At 48.6% G+C, this 15528-nt stretch overlaps 1 protein-coding gene across 1 annotated transcript in view; it reads right to left on the reverse strand.

Annotated features, from left to right (window-relative positions):
* LOC144093772 (cell adhesion molecule DSCAML1-like) overlaps positions 1–15528 on the reverse strand; it is a 238465-nt gene that overhangs the window by 158542 nt on the left and 64395 nt on the right. The window contains exon 2 of the mRNA XM_077627473.1: positions 13336–13396. The gene's annotated coding sequence lies outside the window, so the exon portion shown is untranslated. The remainder of the gene's footprint in view (positions 1–13335; positions 13397–15528) is intronic.

Below are 15528 nucleotides of genomic sequence, written 5' to 3' on the forward strand. Positions count from 1 at the left end.
AATGCGTCCGCTTCGCGTTCAACGTTGTGCACGTCAATGCTTCCCAGTCAGTGACCATTGGATGTATTGTGAATTCACAGCGCATGCAAATCACTTAATTCAGGCATGTTTGCATTCATTAGCGTAATTTCTGCTTTGGCCAAGAACAATAGAAAAAAAAAACACTAAGACACAATCACCAAAGTTTTCATACAGCTTATTGCGGGCTTCTATAGTTTCTCGTTTCGTCTGATAGCCCGAAGTTGCCAAGGCGGCCGCTTCCTCGAAGTGTGTTGTACAACTGCACCTTCTGCAATGGTTAGTCAGATTCCCCGCCGGCTGTAAGCAAAAATCATTATAGAGGTGTCAGTATTACCACTTGTTCTAGCATCGGCTCGTGTGGCCTGTGTAGCTCTTCTCAGAAAAACAGCGGGGTTTGCTAGACAACACCACTTACGATCCTTAGCCGCCGCGGTGGCTGAGTGGTTATGACCCTCGGCTGCTGGCCCGAAAGACGCGGGTTCCATCCCGGCTGCGGCTGTAGAATTTCGATGGAGGCGAAATTCTAGAGGCCCGTGTACTGCGCGATGTCACTACACGTTAAAGAACCCCAGGTGGTCGAAATTTCCGGACGCCTTCAATACGGCGTCCCTCATAGCCTGAGTCGCTTTGGGACGTTAAACCCCCATAAGCCAAACCAAACACCAGCGAAACGCAGTGCGAAAGTACGAATGCCCCGGTAAAGGCCTTTTTGCTTGTGTACGGTTTCATGAATTAGAGTAGCAACGTGCCTTAGCATTTGACGCATTGCATGAATGGCTGCTAAAAAAAATCCCTTCTGTGTGCTAGGTGCAGCTGCCAGCCGAGTGTGTACAGAGTTCTTGGGATGTGAACAGTCTTAGCAGGAGATACTTCATCACTCCGAGAGGCGCCATCACGCCTCTCAAGGACCACTAGGCACTCCAAACGTGCTAAAATTTGCGCCCCATGATTTTAAAGATAATGACGACACGAATAAAGTACCTGGAGCTTCCAAGATTGCCCGATTTCCACTTAACTGGCCGCCGCTGCGCAGAGAAGCACTTCTTAATCGTAACACTTTTTTTAATGTTTATTTTTGGTTTTATTCGTGATTCGTAATTCGACTCGCTTTATGGATACATTTGCTGAAAACCCAAAGAGTACATATTAACGAGGCATGACTGTACACAAATTCTTGGGCTAACGCTTTAACTGGTCCCTCAAAACACACTGGTTTTCCTTTAGTTTGGTTTGGTTTATGGGGGTTTAACGTCCCAAAGCGACTCAGGCTATGAGAGACGCCGTAGTGAAGGGCTACGGAAATTTCGACCACCTGGGGTTCTTTAACGTGCACTGACATCGCACAGCACACGGGCCTCTAGAATTTCGCCTCCATCGAAATTCGACCGCCACGGCCGGGATCGAACCCGCGTCTTTCGGGACAGCAGCCGAGTGCCATAACCACTCAGCCACCGCGGCGGCTCAAGGTTTTCCTTTAGTATTCCACAGATCCTTCTCAGCAGAGGGTGCACAATACCAGGGGGGGGGGGGGGGTATCTTCGGCTCTTCAGCCTGATCCATACTCTCCAAAAACCCTCTTTCATTATGTGGGCGCAACTTTTATAGAGCCCGGGGCACGCATCTCTTCTTCACCTTCTTTCCCAGCTTCACCGTTCTTAAGCAGCTTGGAATGAGGGGACCCACGCACAAAATACATTTCCTTTCCTGATGCCGTATATCCAACAGACAACATCGTCGCCATCATCATGAGCCTGAGCCGCCGCGGTGGCTTAGTGGCTGCGGCGCTAGACTGGTGAACCGAAAGAGGCGTGTTCAACCCCGGCCGCGGAGGTCGAATTTCGATGGAGGCGAAATTCTAGAGGCCCGTGTGCTGTGCGATATCAGTTCACGCTAAAGAACACGAGGTGGTCGAAATTTCCGAAGCCCTCGTCTACGGCGCCTCTCATAGCCCGAGTCGCTTTGGGACGTTAAAACCCCATAAACCTATAAACAGTCATAAGCCTGGCTACGCCCACTGCAAGGCAAAACCATCTCCAATATCCCTGCAATTAACACTGTCCCGTGCCAGATGCGGCCACCTTATTCTCGAAAAATTTCTAATCTCGCCCTCTGATGCCCCTTTCTACGCTAGTCCTCTGTTGGAATCCCCTCCGTTACCTTATTTCTTGCTTGCCACACAAGTAGCTTACTCTTTCACTCACAGAATGAAGTGTGAAAGAAGAGGAGGAGAAGGAAAACATTTATTGGGAGCTTAAAAGTTGGTTGGTTGGTCTCAGTCCGTAAGTCCAATGGCCTGAAGGTGCTGGTACCCTCTCCACCACGTCCTTCTGGAAAGCGGAGTCCTCGTTGCGCAGGGTGGCCTCCCAACGCTCATAGGTTGTGTCAAATGTTTCTTCCAAGTTGAAGCCGTCGCGGTGGCTGAGTGGTTAAGGCGCTCGGCTGCTGGCCCGAAAGACGTGGGTTCGATCCCGGCCGCGGGGGTCGAATTTTAATGAAGGCGAAATTCTAGAGGCCCGTGTACTGTGCGACGTGAGTGCACGTTAAAGAACCCCAGGTGGCCAAAATTTCCGGAGCCCTTCACTACGGCGTCTCTCATAGCCTGAGTCGCTTTGGAACGTTAAAACCCATAAACCAAACCAAACCGATCTTCCAAGTAAAAGTTCTTTTGACACAACCATGTTATGTGAAAATGTGAAAGAAGCAAACGCTTCACAGGATAAAAACTTTGAATGAGAAATAAAAAAAAGGTAACAGAACCAGAAATCCTGGAGTCAGGGGACCTGGGGCAAGTAGTTTACGTAATGACATCAGCGATGAAAGATAAAAGTCCCGCTGAACCATCGCGGAAGCCGCAGCGTGACACTTTTAACTGAAGGTCATCTGACTCTTAGATTTGACCTCTAACTGGAGGTGCGCTGCATGTGCGAAATAGCGCGTGGCAGGTGTGTCTCGATCTTCAGCTTCATCTTCAGCTTCGTTACCACAGCTGTGCGCTTGGCAGTCACGTCTGCCGCTCGGCCGCTCCTCCTCGCCAGTTGTTGCATGTGATGGGTCAGGTGATTCGCTCTCGCGCTTGGCAGGCACGTCCGCTGCTGCGCCGACCGCCGCTCTGGGCGCTCGCTGTTGCACTTGTGGCACGTGACTTGCTCTCGCCGCCGCAGTGGCTCAGCGGTTAGGGCGCTCGACTACTGACTCGGAGTTCCCGGGTTCGAACCCGTCCGCGGTGGCTGCGTTTTTATGGAGGAAAAACGCTAAGGCGCCCGTGTGCTGTGCGATGTCAGCGCACGTTAAAGATCCCCAGGTGGTCGAAATTATCCCGGAGCCCTCCACTACGGCACCTCTTTCTTCTTTCACTCCCTCCTTTCCCCTTCCCTTCCGGCGCGGTTCAGGTGTCCAACGATATATGAGACAGATATTGCGCCATTTCCTTTCCCCAAATGGTAATTACTATTATTGTAATAAGAACGCAGCACACTACTAATACAGCACACACAGCACACCACGGCGCAGCACAGTAATAAGAGTACAGCACAGTAATAAGCACAGCGTCACGAACAACCAGCCGAACCGTCCAGGCACAGAACAGAGACCGCGTTCAGTCCAGAGCACGCACGAGCGACCGAGCGTTCGCCGCTCGAGCTTCGGAGTGTTCGGCGCTCGAGCTTCGCAATGTTCGGCGCTTCTCGTCGTCTTCTTCGTTGAGCGTCAGCCTCTGAAAATTCTAAAGCCCGTGTCCAGTCTTACAATTCCCCCCGGGCGAAAGGGCGCCATCGTGGCGGCCTAGGGCGATGTGACGACGGCGGGGTCGTAGTAAGGTTTGAGGCGGGTCGTGTGGACAATTTCGCGGCCTCGGCAGTGATGATCAGGGGATGGCGTAAGGGGTTCGATGAGGTAATTGACGGGGGATGTCTGCTGAAGAATACGGTAGGGTCCGTGGTACTTGCTAACAAGTACCTCGCCTGCGTCACACTTGCCGCCTTCGGATTCTTCTTCTCCTAGTTACCATCCCCGCTCCCACCGCTCGCCGTCTCCTGGCCGTCGTTCCCGTTCCCCAATGGTCCGTCGCCAACCCGCCGTCCACGCGGAAAACTAACCACCGCAGTTCCGGAGGCAAGAACTGCGTCACCAGCGGCTCACTCAAGACCTGTTTCTGCGCCTGCCAATATTATTACCGTTTTCGTTGAAGGAGCCGCCGTCGAAGCACTTGTTGACACTGGCGCAGCCGTTTCGGTTCTCAGTCACACCCTCTGTCGCAGACTCAAAAAAGTGACGACGCCCCTTCCTCTCGTTTTTCTCCGGACGGCCAGCGCTCAGGACATTCGACCGTTAGCCGCCTGCACCGCCCGCCTGCTCATCGGGAACGTTCCCTACACAATCGAGTTCATCGTCCTCGCCCGCTCCTCTCACGACGTTATCCTTGGCTCGGACTTCCTCTCCTCACATCACGCCGTTATTGATTGCGCCCGTGCTCAGCTTGACTTGTCGCCCTACAGTGACGCCCCCTTGGACGTAACCGGTGCTGCTGCCGCTACTGTGGTCGTCTCAGAGGACACAGACGTTCCGCCTTTCTCTTCAGTGCTGGTGCCTCTTTCTTGTGCTGCGCTCTCAGATGCAACAGTGACTTATACCCCCTCTTTACGATTCGCTGACCAGAAGTCTGTTTTGCTGCCTCATGCTGTGCTGACAATTGTTCGTGGCTCCAGCGCTATTTATGTGCCCGTTCTCCTGCCCTACCACTTTACTCCGTGGCCAATCGCTTGGTAGCGTTGCCGTTCTCGATCCCGCCTCCGCATACCCCTTCGTCGATAGCGCGGCCGGCCTTCACGTCAGCGCCATTACGCCTGTTCCCATCACGAATCAGTCGTCTGTAGATATTTGTCACCGTTCCGTCGACGCCGCCCTGACGTCTACCCAACGAGACCAGCTTGTAGCCGTTCTGCAGCGTTTTCAAGCTTCGTTTGACTACCGGCAACCTTCCTTGGGCCACACCACCACCGTTACCCACTGTATTGACACTGGAACACATGCCCCTTTGCGCCAACGTCCGTACCGCGTGTCAGCCGCTGAGCGCAGCATCATTGACGCCCAGGTGACCGACATGCTCCAGCGTCATGTGATACAACCGTCGCACAGCCCGTGGGCATCGCCAGTGGTTCTGGTCAGGAAAAAAGACGGTTCCATCCGTTTCTGCGTGGACTACCGTCGTCTGAATAAGATTACACGCAAGGACGTTTACCCTCTCCCCCGTATCGACGATGCCCTTGACTGCCTGCAGGGCTCTGAGTTCTTTTCTTCATTGGACTCGCGCTCCGGCTACTGGCAGGTGCCGATGGCGGAAGCCGATCGCCCAAAAACTGTATTCGCCACACCCGACGGGCTCTATGAATTTAATGTCATGCCTTTCGGCCTCTGCAATGCACCCGCCACATTCGAGCGCATAATGGACAACATACTCCGAGGGCTCAAATGGCACACATGCCTTTGTTATCTAGACGACGTTGTAATCTTTTCCCCGGACTTTCCGTCTCACCTCCAGCGCCTCGAGACTGTTCTTCGCTGCCTGGCCGACGCTGGCCTCCAACTTAATTTGAAAAAGTGCCGCTTCGGAGCTCGGCAGCTCACCATTCTCGGTCATGTCGTATCGGAGGATGGCGTTCTCCCGGACCCGGCCAAGTTGCGAGCTGTGACCGAATTTCTAAAGCCCGTGTCTAGTCTTACATTATTATTACTACTCTCATTCAAGTCCTGAAAAAATAAAGATGAACCAAAGCTAAACTATGTTTAATCATCCTTAACAGAGCTTTCGCTCCGTATATCCTGGCTCAGCTGAGTTGAGCCAGAGACACTTTATTTTGAGACGCTTGTGCATGACGTTAAGTCGACGGTGGCAGGTGAGGGTTAAAATCTTTTCCAATATTTTGATGTCGCGAAAAAACCTCCTTAGCCGAGTGAAGGCTGTATTAAGGTGACGACATTGTATGAGCTAAATGCTAGTAGACGAATCTTGCGAGCCCTAGGAGCCTCTAGGTCTGTACCCGGCGTGTGTCTAAAGTTACCGAGCAAAGCGGCAAAACGTTCAACGGCATTACTTAATACAACGATTACGTTGTCTCACCGCGCTCCTAGCCTCCGCAATGTGTTATAGACTTTTGCTGCCATCAGAAATTCGTGATCATTGGCCAGCAAGCTGTGGCGTAGATCTCAAGGATACCGACCTGTTTTGGTTAAAACCGCATTAAAAAAAAGAATTCGGAGAAAGTTTATCGGGTTCTTTTTTTTTTGATTAAATTGAGAAATCCAACCCCCAATCAAAACATGTCTTTCATGAAAAGTTCATGCATAAAAACAAATCTTCAGTGCAAAAAAGAAATAGCGTTCCACACTGTGTCCGTTATGAACGATTTATCTGATGTTTACAATCTTTAGGATCCGCAACGTCGCCTACTATGACATTACGACATTGTGCTACGAGAAGACTCTTTCAGTGATAAGTGAGTGCACGAGCATTGAAGGCACAAGTTTCAGGCATGCCATTGGTTTTCTTTATGGGCTTGAGGTATATAAGCACAATAAAATATATCGTATCATGCGCGCCGGTTTAAGTTATACTCCTCTCGCGATGTGCATGCGACCGTATTTAGGGCTGCTGCCGACTTGTGTTTACGAGGGTGAATGTTCAAAACTCGCACAAGTTTACGTATGCATTAACTGAGCGTGCCTGATAATTCGTGCAATATGTATGAGTATTTACAGCGAATAAATGCAAGATACTAAACGCACTTCCACGTTACTTACGTAGGCGTTACTGTATGCACTTCCACACGCTATAAATTGCGCTTTTTTATGTTGGGTATTTTGTTCTGTTCGGTGTGGTTAGAAGCATTCATTTAAAATGAGACTACTTTCACGATTAAAGGTTAGACTTTTACTTTCCTTTTTTACATGTTGATTATCTTCTTGAAAAGCTGAACGTTCCGGTCGTTCGATAAGGTAGCTCTGGTTTCATGCCTAAAATCTCTCCAGTAAACGAGGCACTAAGTTGAATAGAGTGCAGTCGGATGAATACACAAGCTTGTGGTAACATAGGCAGTGTGCTGCTTGTATGCGAGCGCATTAGCTGCACAGCCAGCCAAAAGCATAACGTGGCTTTTATTTCCACATTATGAAATAAACGAGTGCAGCGAAAAAGGATATGTTTCTTTTATTCTTCATAGAATCTTTGCCAAGAAAGCATTACGGAAAGTTTGGAAAACGAAAAAAAATTAAGCACTCCCGGCACCGAATGAGACACTGAAATTTTCTCCCGATTTTTTGATGCTCTCACGCGTGCTGAGCATCGGAAACAAGTAATGATTACTGTAGAACACATTCATCCGCAAGCTCATAGACCTCTCTGAAGCCCTGTACTTAGAACTGCACCTGAAAACAGGCCACAGATCGACGTACAAGTAAATGCTATAGTCTCTCGTCGAAAAAAAAGAAGTGTGCTAGAAAACCTCCAACGCTTCTCCGCGCTTGTGACTGTTCTGCCTAAGTTAAGCACTGCGATACAGTAAAGTGTCATGCACCAGCACAGGCTACCACCTTTTCGAATCACAGCGCCATCTATACGACCTCTATATTCGCGTATATTATGCTTTATCAGCCTATATAATAATGAATATCCTTTATATGTATAATTTTTTTCTCATTTTACTTCAGAAACAATTTTTAGAACTGCGTACTAGTACTGCACAGTAGCATAAGTTTAGTGTCGCACTTTACGCACTTTCCAGAGGCTATATCCTGTTAACTAACTCAAATTTGCGTTTTACCCAGTAAAGTTGTCTCTGCTACATGCTGTCCGCATCTCAACTAGCTAACTATCTTGCTTTGTTATTTGCGTACTGTCAAACACCGAGAGTTACATTCATTTATTTATACCCATACATACAGTGGTTGTACACATTAACAATGCGTCTGAGCACCTGTATCCGCGTTTATGCGGCAACGCGTAAGAAATGACCAGCGTCTGAGCTTTCAGTTCAATGATATAACCCTTACAAGTCGGTCAGGGCCCAAAACACGTATCCTTCCAGGCTGATTGCTACTTTTCTTTTCTCCAATGACACATCCTTTCCTTTCTCGCTTCCAAGATATATCACTTTTTTGTTATCTGCGAGATTTCAACGCCATCTCATTGCTCCTCCGGCTACCCGTATTTGTTTTCTCCGCCGTCATGCCCCAAGTCATTTGTTTCTTTACGGCCGGCCCCATTCTCAGCGGGCTTCTCAGTGCTGAGCCGAGTACGGACGAATGGGACGAGTGGCACCGACGACCTCTCGGCTCATTAGAACTTAGACCAGGGCACGCATCCCTTCCCCCCCTGTTTCCCCTCAACCCGCTCCCCATTCCTTCCCGACTCCCTCTCCCACCCCAATCCTGTTTCTTCCGTCCCTCCATCCGTATACATGTCCTCCTATACCGGAGAGTCCCACGACTACGGCGACCAGGAGTGCTTCAGCGTCAGCAGGACCGGCAGTGCTGCAAACGCTGCCACTGCGGCGTCGGGTTGGGGCGAAGGAAGAAATCGTGTCGTAGCGCGCACTTTCTTCGCCGGCTCGTTTTCTCGTTCAAGAGGGGGAGGGGGAGGAGAGACAGACAAAGTATTTACGTCCTGGGAACCTCGCGGCCACTGCGTGTATTGCGGCACCGGCCCCGTCGCGACAAGGGTGTGCACTTAGGAAGGTCCATTTCTGCCTAAGCTGTCTCCTGTGGGTCGTTGCGCGACCTCGTCCGTCATCAGGGAGAGACACACCGCTTTCCCTCTTCCTTTCCTCGCCGCCGAATCGGCGTCGCGTCACGCTGTGCAGTGTGAGCAGATGGCTCCGACTGTGTCGTCGAAGTGCTTCCTCGGATATCCCTCCTCCTCCTTCGATCCGCGGGTCGTCCTTTATTTTCTCAAAAAAGTATATACAAAGGACGCAATGGCTGAGAGGGCGTGAATTTAGAAAAAAGAAAAGTAATTTCGGTTCTTACGTAACACTAATGTTCTCCCTTAAGCGCTATCAGCTTTTGCCCGTTGTCGAGTTTAAATGTCTCACTTTTCTTGCTGCTCTAACGGAATCGAAAATGTGCTCTGGGTTTCCGTGACTTGTATCTATCGGCCACAGGGAACGGATACAGCTAAACCCCCGGCGTTGTAGTGCGGGGAGTTTCTTCCAGCCTGGGACCGTTGAGAGAACACGCGCGGGGGACTCGTTCGTGCTACGCTTCTCGTCGATTTGTCGCCTCCGTGTTTTGTCCTTGTGCGCTGTTTCCGCTTTCTTTTTCGGATTTTTACACTTTCGTTTCCATGTTGCGACACTTTCGACATAGTGATAAAATGGTGCACGCAAAAAACGTCTTTCTCGCGTTACATTGTGCAAGGACGTGCACAATGTAACGCAAGGTCATCATGCGTCGAGTCAATGTAGCACGCACACCTTTTTTGTTGCAGGTAAGCCAAGATAAATCAACAATGCCTATTTTGAAGATGACACGACTAGGAGGCCAGCGATTCAGACTCACTCACTCACTCACTCACTCACTCACTCACTCACTCACTCACTCACTCACTCACTCACTCACTCACTCACTCACTCACTCACTCACTCACTCACTCACTCACTCACTCACTCACTCACTCACTCACTCACTCACTCACTCACTCACTCACTCACTCACTCACTCATACCTTCCCCCCTTAACTTACCCAGGCATACGTTCACTCATTCATATCCTCAGTGTCTCGTACACTCACTCACTCATGTGATCACCCATTCACTTATACGTTCACTCCCTCACTCGTGAACACAATCTTCACTTACTCTGTCCCTCCTCCCTCACTCACCCATTCATTCATTTCTTCTGGCTTGCATCTACATATACACTGTCTTATTGATTCTGTCACTGCTGGTGGTAATGAAATGAATTAGAAGGAGGAAAAATGTCAGAAAAATAAGTCGATCATTAATAAAATAATTGTCGCGTGACGCCTCGCCTCCGATGTGGCCAATAGTACAAAAAAAAAAAGAACCACGCCAGCATATCGTAACCGGACCATTCTTACATTACCTGGTGTGGCCCCAAGTTAATGACAGCGTTTGTTTAATACCAGCTCAGTGGCAGAAAGCTGCTTGCCTTTGTAATGCTGTAGCGCACCTGACAGACCCGGCTTCTCGTTCTAAAAATGCGCCTTCAGTATTGACGAAGTTAAACAGGTCATTATGATGATTCGATTTTAATGATGCAAGGGCAGTTTGACTAAAGAGCGCCGCGGCTAACAAGCTTTTCGTCTGCTCGAGGTAGCGTCGTAGACCCATTTTTTCCCAAGCATTTCACCCCGTAGAAGACTGTGTAGAGCGACAAAAGGGGCTAGTTGGTCGATCATGTTTAACCGGGGCAGGGCTAACTTGGAAAAATTTGGGCGAAAGAAAGAGAAGCAAACAGTACGAGCATTTACTTGCAACTTCGTTTTTTTTTTTACAAGACTCTGCGAAGAAGACGTCATCTGCAAGATTTCTCTGACATGCAAAAAGACGTACGTGTGTGGGACAGACAGGCAGGTGCCTTAATGAAAGGCTGCCTAAGCATGAGTGTGAGTGTGAAGATATTGCGCGCCCAGGCAACCTGGCGATGCATATTGCAACGTTACCCTTGAAAAATAAAAAGAACCCATTTGATCATGTGCGCTCTTGCTCTTTTCTAATAAAAAGCCTTTACCCGCTCCAAAAATAAACAATTGCAGGTAACCGTTCGTCATTTTTGTTTCTCTGCGTTTAGTCGAAATTTTTTCTAGTTAGCACTGACCGGTTATACGCAATGCTAACCGTAAAATGCAGTGGAAAATCAAAGGGTGTTTGGCGACACAGAGTACCCAATGTCGGACCTCTCGCATGCGACGCGGATGCTCGAAATGTGAACTGCGTGCAGAATAACTGTGTAGGTCCTGTAGGATGCAATTTCACTAAGGCTGGAACCTCTTCAAAGATTTGAAACAGTATTGAGAGACATCTGGATAGTTAAGGTCAAGCGCTCGTGAAGCCAGCCTCACTAATCCAGGGTTTCAGCGTCGTTTTGTGTGCTTCATAAAACACTTTCGAAGTTGTAAATGAGCACGATTTTTGTGTTCCTGTATCCAACTTTTTTTTTGCGGAAAGCTTACAGTACAGTAACGGTCTTCACATATATGTTCGCTAATTAGCGACAGCATGTCGACGTTCCTCAGAGCATGTTATCCATAGAGTTGCGGTCTTCAGCCGTTTAAGACATTTCACTTCTAAAAAAAAAAAAAGTCCAGACATAGCACTTGTAGGTAACTGAATCCTGCGCTTGTGCGGGGCCGTTAAACAGATGCCCTACATGTTTTAGCCGCCCAAAAATCCCAAGTAATACAAATTTCCTCGGTGGCCCGACCAGGCAGTGAGGCCGACCAGACAATGAAGAGCACGATGTGTTGGCCACGCAGAGAACTGCAGAGCACATCAATTATTTCATGCTCAGACTGCCGCGAAATTAAGCTTATCTTCCCTCTCGCGTCCCGAAAACCTCAGCGACCACTTGCACCACGGCGTTTGATTGATACCCGCCGATAAAGGGCGGAAAAACTTCCATGCGCTTCACGCAAGCATGTCTTTACATGCATCAACATTAACAAGATTGACGCCTGAGCTAACTTCTCGGCATAAAAAAATTTCAAGTGCGCCTCGGTAATGCCGGCCGGACATAGGTTGAGAAGCTTCCATTGCTCGTGATATCAATGGCAATCATTATACCCTTCAGCAAACAAATCGACGCCATGTTTAGACTGGCCCAGAAGACGCTGCTGCGCTAAATACGGATCGGGCTGCTCACTTGAGCCGCTATCTGATGGTTTCATTACTGGCAACAGTTAGGACAGCGGGGGCAATTCATCACACACGTTCGATCGTCCCCACGGCAGCGCCGGAGCGGCAGGCTATGTGGGGCGGCGTTCGCAGCGGCGACCACTGCTATTGATAAATCGCGGACACCATTAAACCGTCTAACGATGGCGGTCCCGGAGCAAGGCTCGGTTCGAATTCTTAGTGGCTGTCCGTGCGCATATTGACCGACCAGGTCTCCCGTGCACCTTGGGGCCCCTCACTCACTCTTCCTTTGCTTGGAACATGGGCACGTGCGTCTTTCTTGTCTGATTATGCGCTGCAGAATCGATTGAGCTGGGGGACGAGAGCGATTTCAGGCACGCCACTGCGACCCGAAAACGAGGCGGGGGGCGTACACGACGCTAGCCGGGAAGTAGGTGAGCAGCTGCACGCGGCTACACTCGTGGCAGTAATCCTCGCGTGCTTCGATAGACCCTTGACGCGGCGGCTAGTCGTAGCTTTACTCGCCATATGTATGAGCAGTCATTCTAACTGATAGTATATGTCTTGTTAATACGAAAGCATTACTAGGCTTTGTCAGCACCGGAGGTGTCCGCAAAAAGTGTCCCCAAAACGTGGAAGCAAGAGTGGTGTGGTGAAGTATATAAAGTCAGTGATTAAACAATATCGTGTCAGAGTCATTGGTAATTAACATTAGTCATTAATTATTGACTCTAATGAACAACCTCAATTAATAACACTAAGAGGAGGAGGAGGAAATGCAGGGAGGTTAACCGGAAGAATAACCGGTTTGCTACCCGGCACAGGGTAAAGGGGTGAGGGGATAAAAAGATGGAGGTGAAGGATGATGATCAGCATCATTAACTACATCTGTTATTCACCCTTATCGGTTGGCATAATTAATTCACGTTATAATCAGCTGCATTAATTAGTGTTATTAATTTCAGTTGCTTCGATTATAACACTAATCAATGGTACTGATTATGACGTTAAATAATTACGCCAACCAATGAGGGTGATTAGCTGAAGTAATTAGTGATACTAACTATTCGCCTAATTAATTAGTCTAATTAGTGGGACCATGTGATGTCATAGTATGTGACATCATACATTATCTGATGCCGTCACGCCTACAAGTAATCAGAGTAAAGCAAAAACCGGAGCCCTGAATGTCGCTGTCTGAGAAGTAGGATGATATGCAGGGTTTCAAATAATTCTATAACATTCCATATGACGTCATATGGACAAGAGCTACCAAAGTCGAATAAGAGCCACCAACATCGCGGCAAACGCTAATGCTTTTGCATTTCTCCAGTGCAGTCTCTGCAGCGCTCTCTAAGTTACGTTGTTGGCGTATCTGTTACTGTGTGCTCTTGTGAACTGCATTAGCAAACCGGTGCCCCAAAATATATCTCAAACAGTGACTTACGAGTGTGCAGTGGTGACTGGCTGACAATGACGGACTTGTTCTTAAGATGAGATTGGCCGACCTGCGAACAGGAAAGGAGAAAAACGAAATAGTTCATGAGAAAACATTTCTCTCCGGAGACAAAAAAAAAGAAGCAACGCGCGATTATTAGTTAAATAAAAACATAAATTTGATGCTCAGCGGTTGTATCACGATGATTACTAGGCTTCGATTAAAACACCTGCATACTGCCAGTTGTGCATTCTCCAGGCAGAATGATGCTTTATGAACCATCACTGCTTAGTGCGCCCACATTACAATCTGTCAGTAGATAACCACAGGTCCGTAAATAACAAGTCAGTAAATAATTTTGCGATAGACATCATCCTTTGTCTCATGAAGATAAATGAATGAAAAATATCTTTTATTACGAGAGAGGGATAGCTTGCGGTCACAAAAAGGAATCATTTATTGCTTCAGCTCCAGCAAAGGACGGTGCTTTTTTAAAATTTCTGATGCGAGAGGTTGGAACATATTGCAGTGTATCGTCTAATCTCTCAACAAAGTCTATGGAAGATATCACTCTCTTTTGGAAGCGTATTGTTAATGAAAAGATTACACCGCGTACATACAACCTTTGTGAAAATTAAGGAGCCGAAGAGGTTAACTTAAAATCGGGCCCTCATAGCATCAGTGGAAGTCATAACTTTCGGAGTGGTGAGGACGCGGGCTTCTCTCACCTACTAGAAAGTTGGAACGCTGACGATACATAGCAACCCTTACTGCATGACGCAAAAGCGAATACCATGTGCTCTAACCTTTTGTCGAAGGCTGTTCTTTATGGAAATACACTTTATTTCACTATTGCTCCATCTGCATGCGCACCATGATTCGTCTCTGATGCTACATTTTCGTCATTCCAACCGATGCCACAGTGGGATACTGAAACAAATCTGCGGGCTGATTTCCCCGCATTCGTTTGTAATACGAATCAGCCACTCATGGCCAGAAATCAGCCCGGCGGCAGAAAACGGCAAGTAGGCTTGCGTGTTTCCAGACTTAATTAGCTCACACCTTCATGCCACCTTTTGCTCAATGACGCACATCAGGGTGCAAAATTTCTGCGCGCCGATTCTCGGAAGCTATCTAGACCGCGTGCCCATGAGGTAACGTGACTAGAGATGTCCCCCTGCATCAGGGCGTTGTCGCTATCTATACAATGTACCGTATACCCCTCCGCCGCGTGAGTGCATCTGACAAAGACTGGTGCGCAAGGTTTTGTGGATAAAAAGAAAACATCATCATGAGGTGCGCCTGCCCTACTTTTTTCTGTGATATCGTATTTCTCTCCACTAAAGAGGCATTTTGTAGTTTAGAGATCGATCTTGCAGAGCTCTACAGCGGGGACTGATTCAAACTGTCGTGACATAAAACACTTCACAAGAGTTGACGCCATGGCCAGTGCTGCTTTTAGAGACGGCTTCTCTTTGCCGCTTTTAAAGATACATTAAACGAAGAAAAACAAAAGTTCAGCGCCTGCTTGCAGCGCGGCAGACCACATTAACCGAAAAGGGTTCTCACTTCTCTACGCGCATCAGTTGGCGTTCCCCACACCAACGCACGACCGGATGATGCGAGCAGGAGTCAACAAAGAGAGGGGGACAGCAGGAGAAGAGGACTGCCTGACAATGAAAATTGCTCGGGCGTGGCCAGTCATAGAATAAATAGCCCGGCGCCTCTTTGCCCGACTTCTATTGGGGCCAACCGCGTGGAAGTCTTTAGTTGGCGAGAGCGCGCCTCTCTCACCCTCTCTTCGCGTGAGGCCGCTTTTTCTGGGAGGAGAAAATGAAAATCGTCCGTGAATCGGAAGCAATTCCCCGGATTGATTGAGGAAGTGATAGAATTTCGTGCCGAAGAACCGAAAGAAGCCAGCGGGCACGATGAGCCGAGCACGTTTGAGAGGCGCTCATCGCCAGTCCAGGCACGTTCAAAACGTACTTCCCCTTTCCTCTCTTCTCTCTTCTTATTCAGCTTTGCTTCATTTCTACCCTCTTTCCCATTTTCTTCCCTTCTCTAACGGCCTCCCTAAAGGCTGAGCCTCTTCAAAGACAATCGTTATGTTTGCTCAAACATAACGGACGTCTTCCTCCTCACTGCTAGTCCTCTTCCTTTCTCTTTCCGGGAATTGTCGGGGTTTTACCAGATTGGATCTTG

The sequence above is a fragment of the Amblyomma americanum genome, chromosome 6 (assembly GCF_052857255.1).
Source record: "Amblyomma americanum isolate KBUSLIRL-KWMA chromosome 6, ASM5285725v1, whole genome shotgun sequence".
In the NCBI taxonomy this organism is placed as follows: Eukaryota; Metazoa; Arthropoda; class Arachnida; order Ixodida; family Ixodidae; genus Amblyomma; species Amblyomma americanum.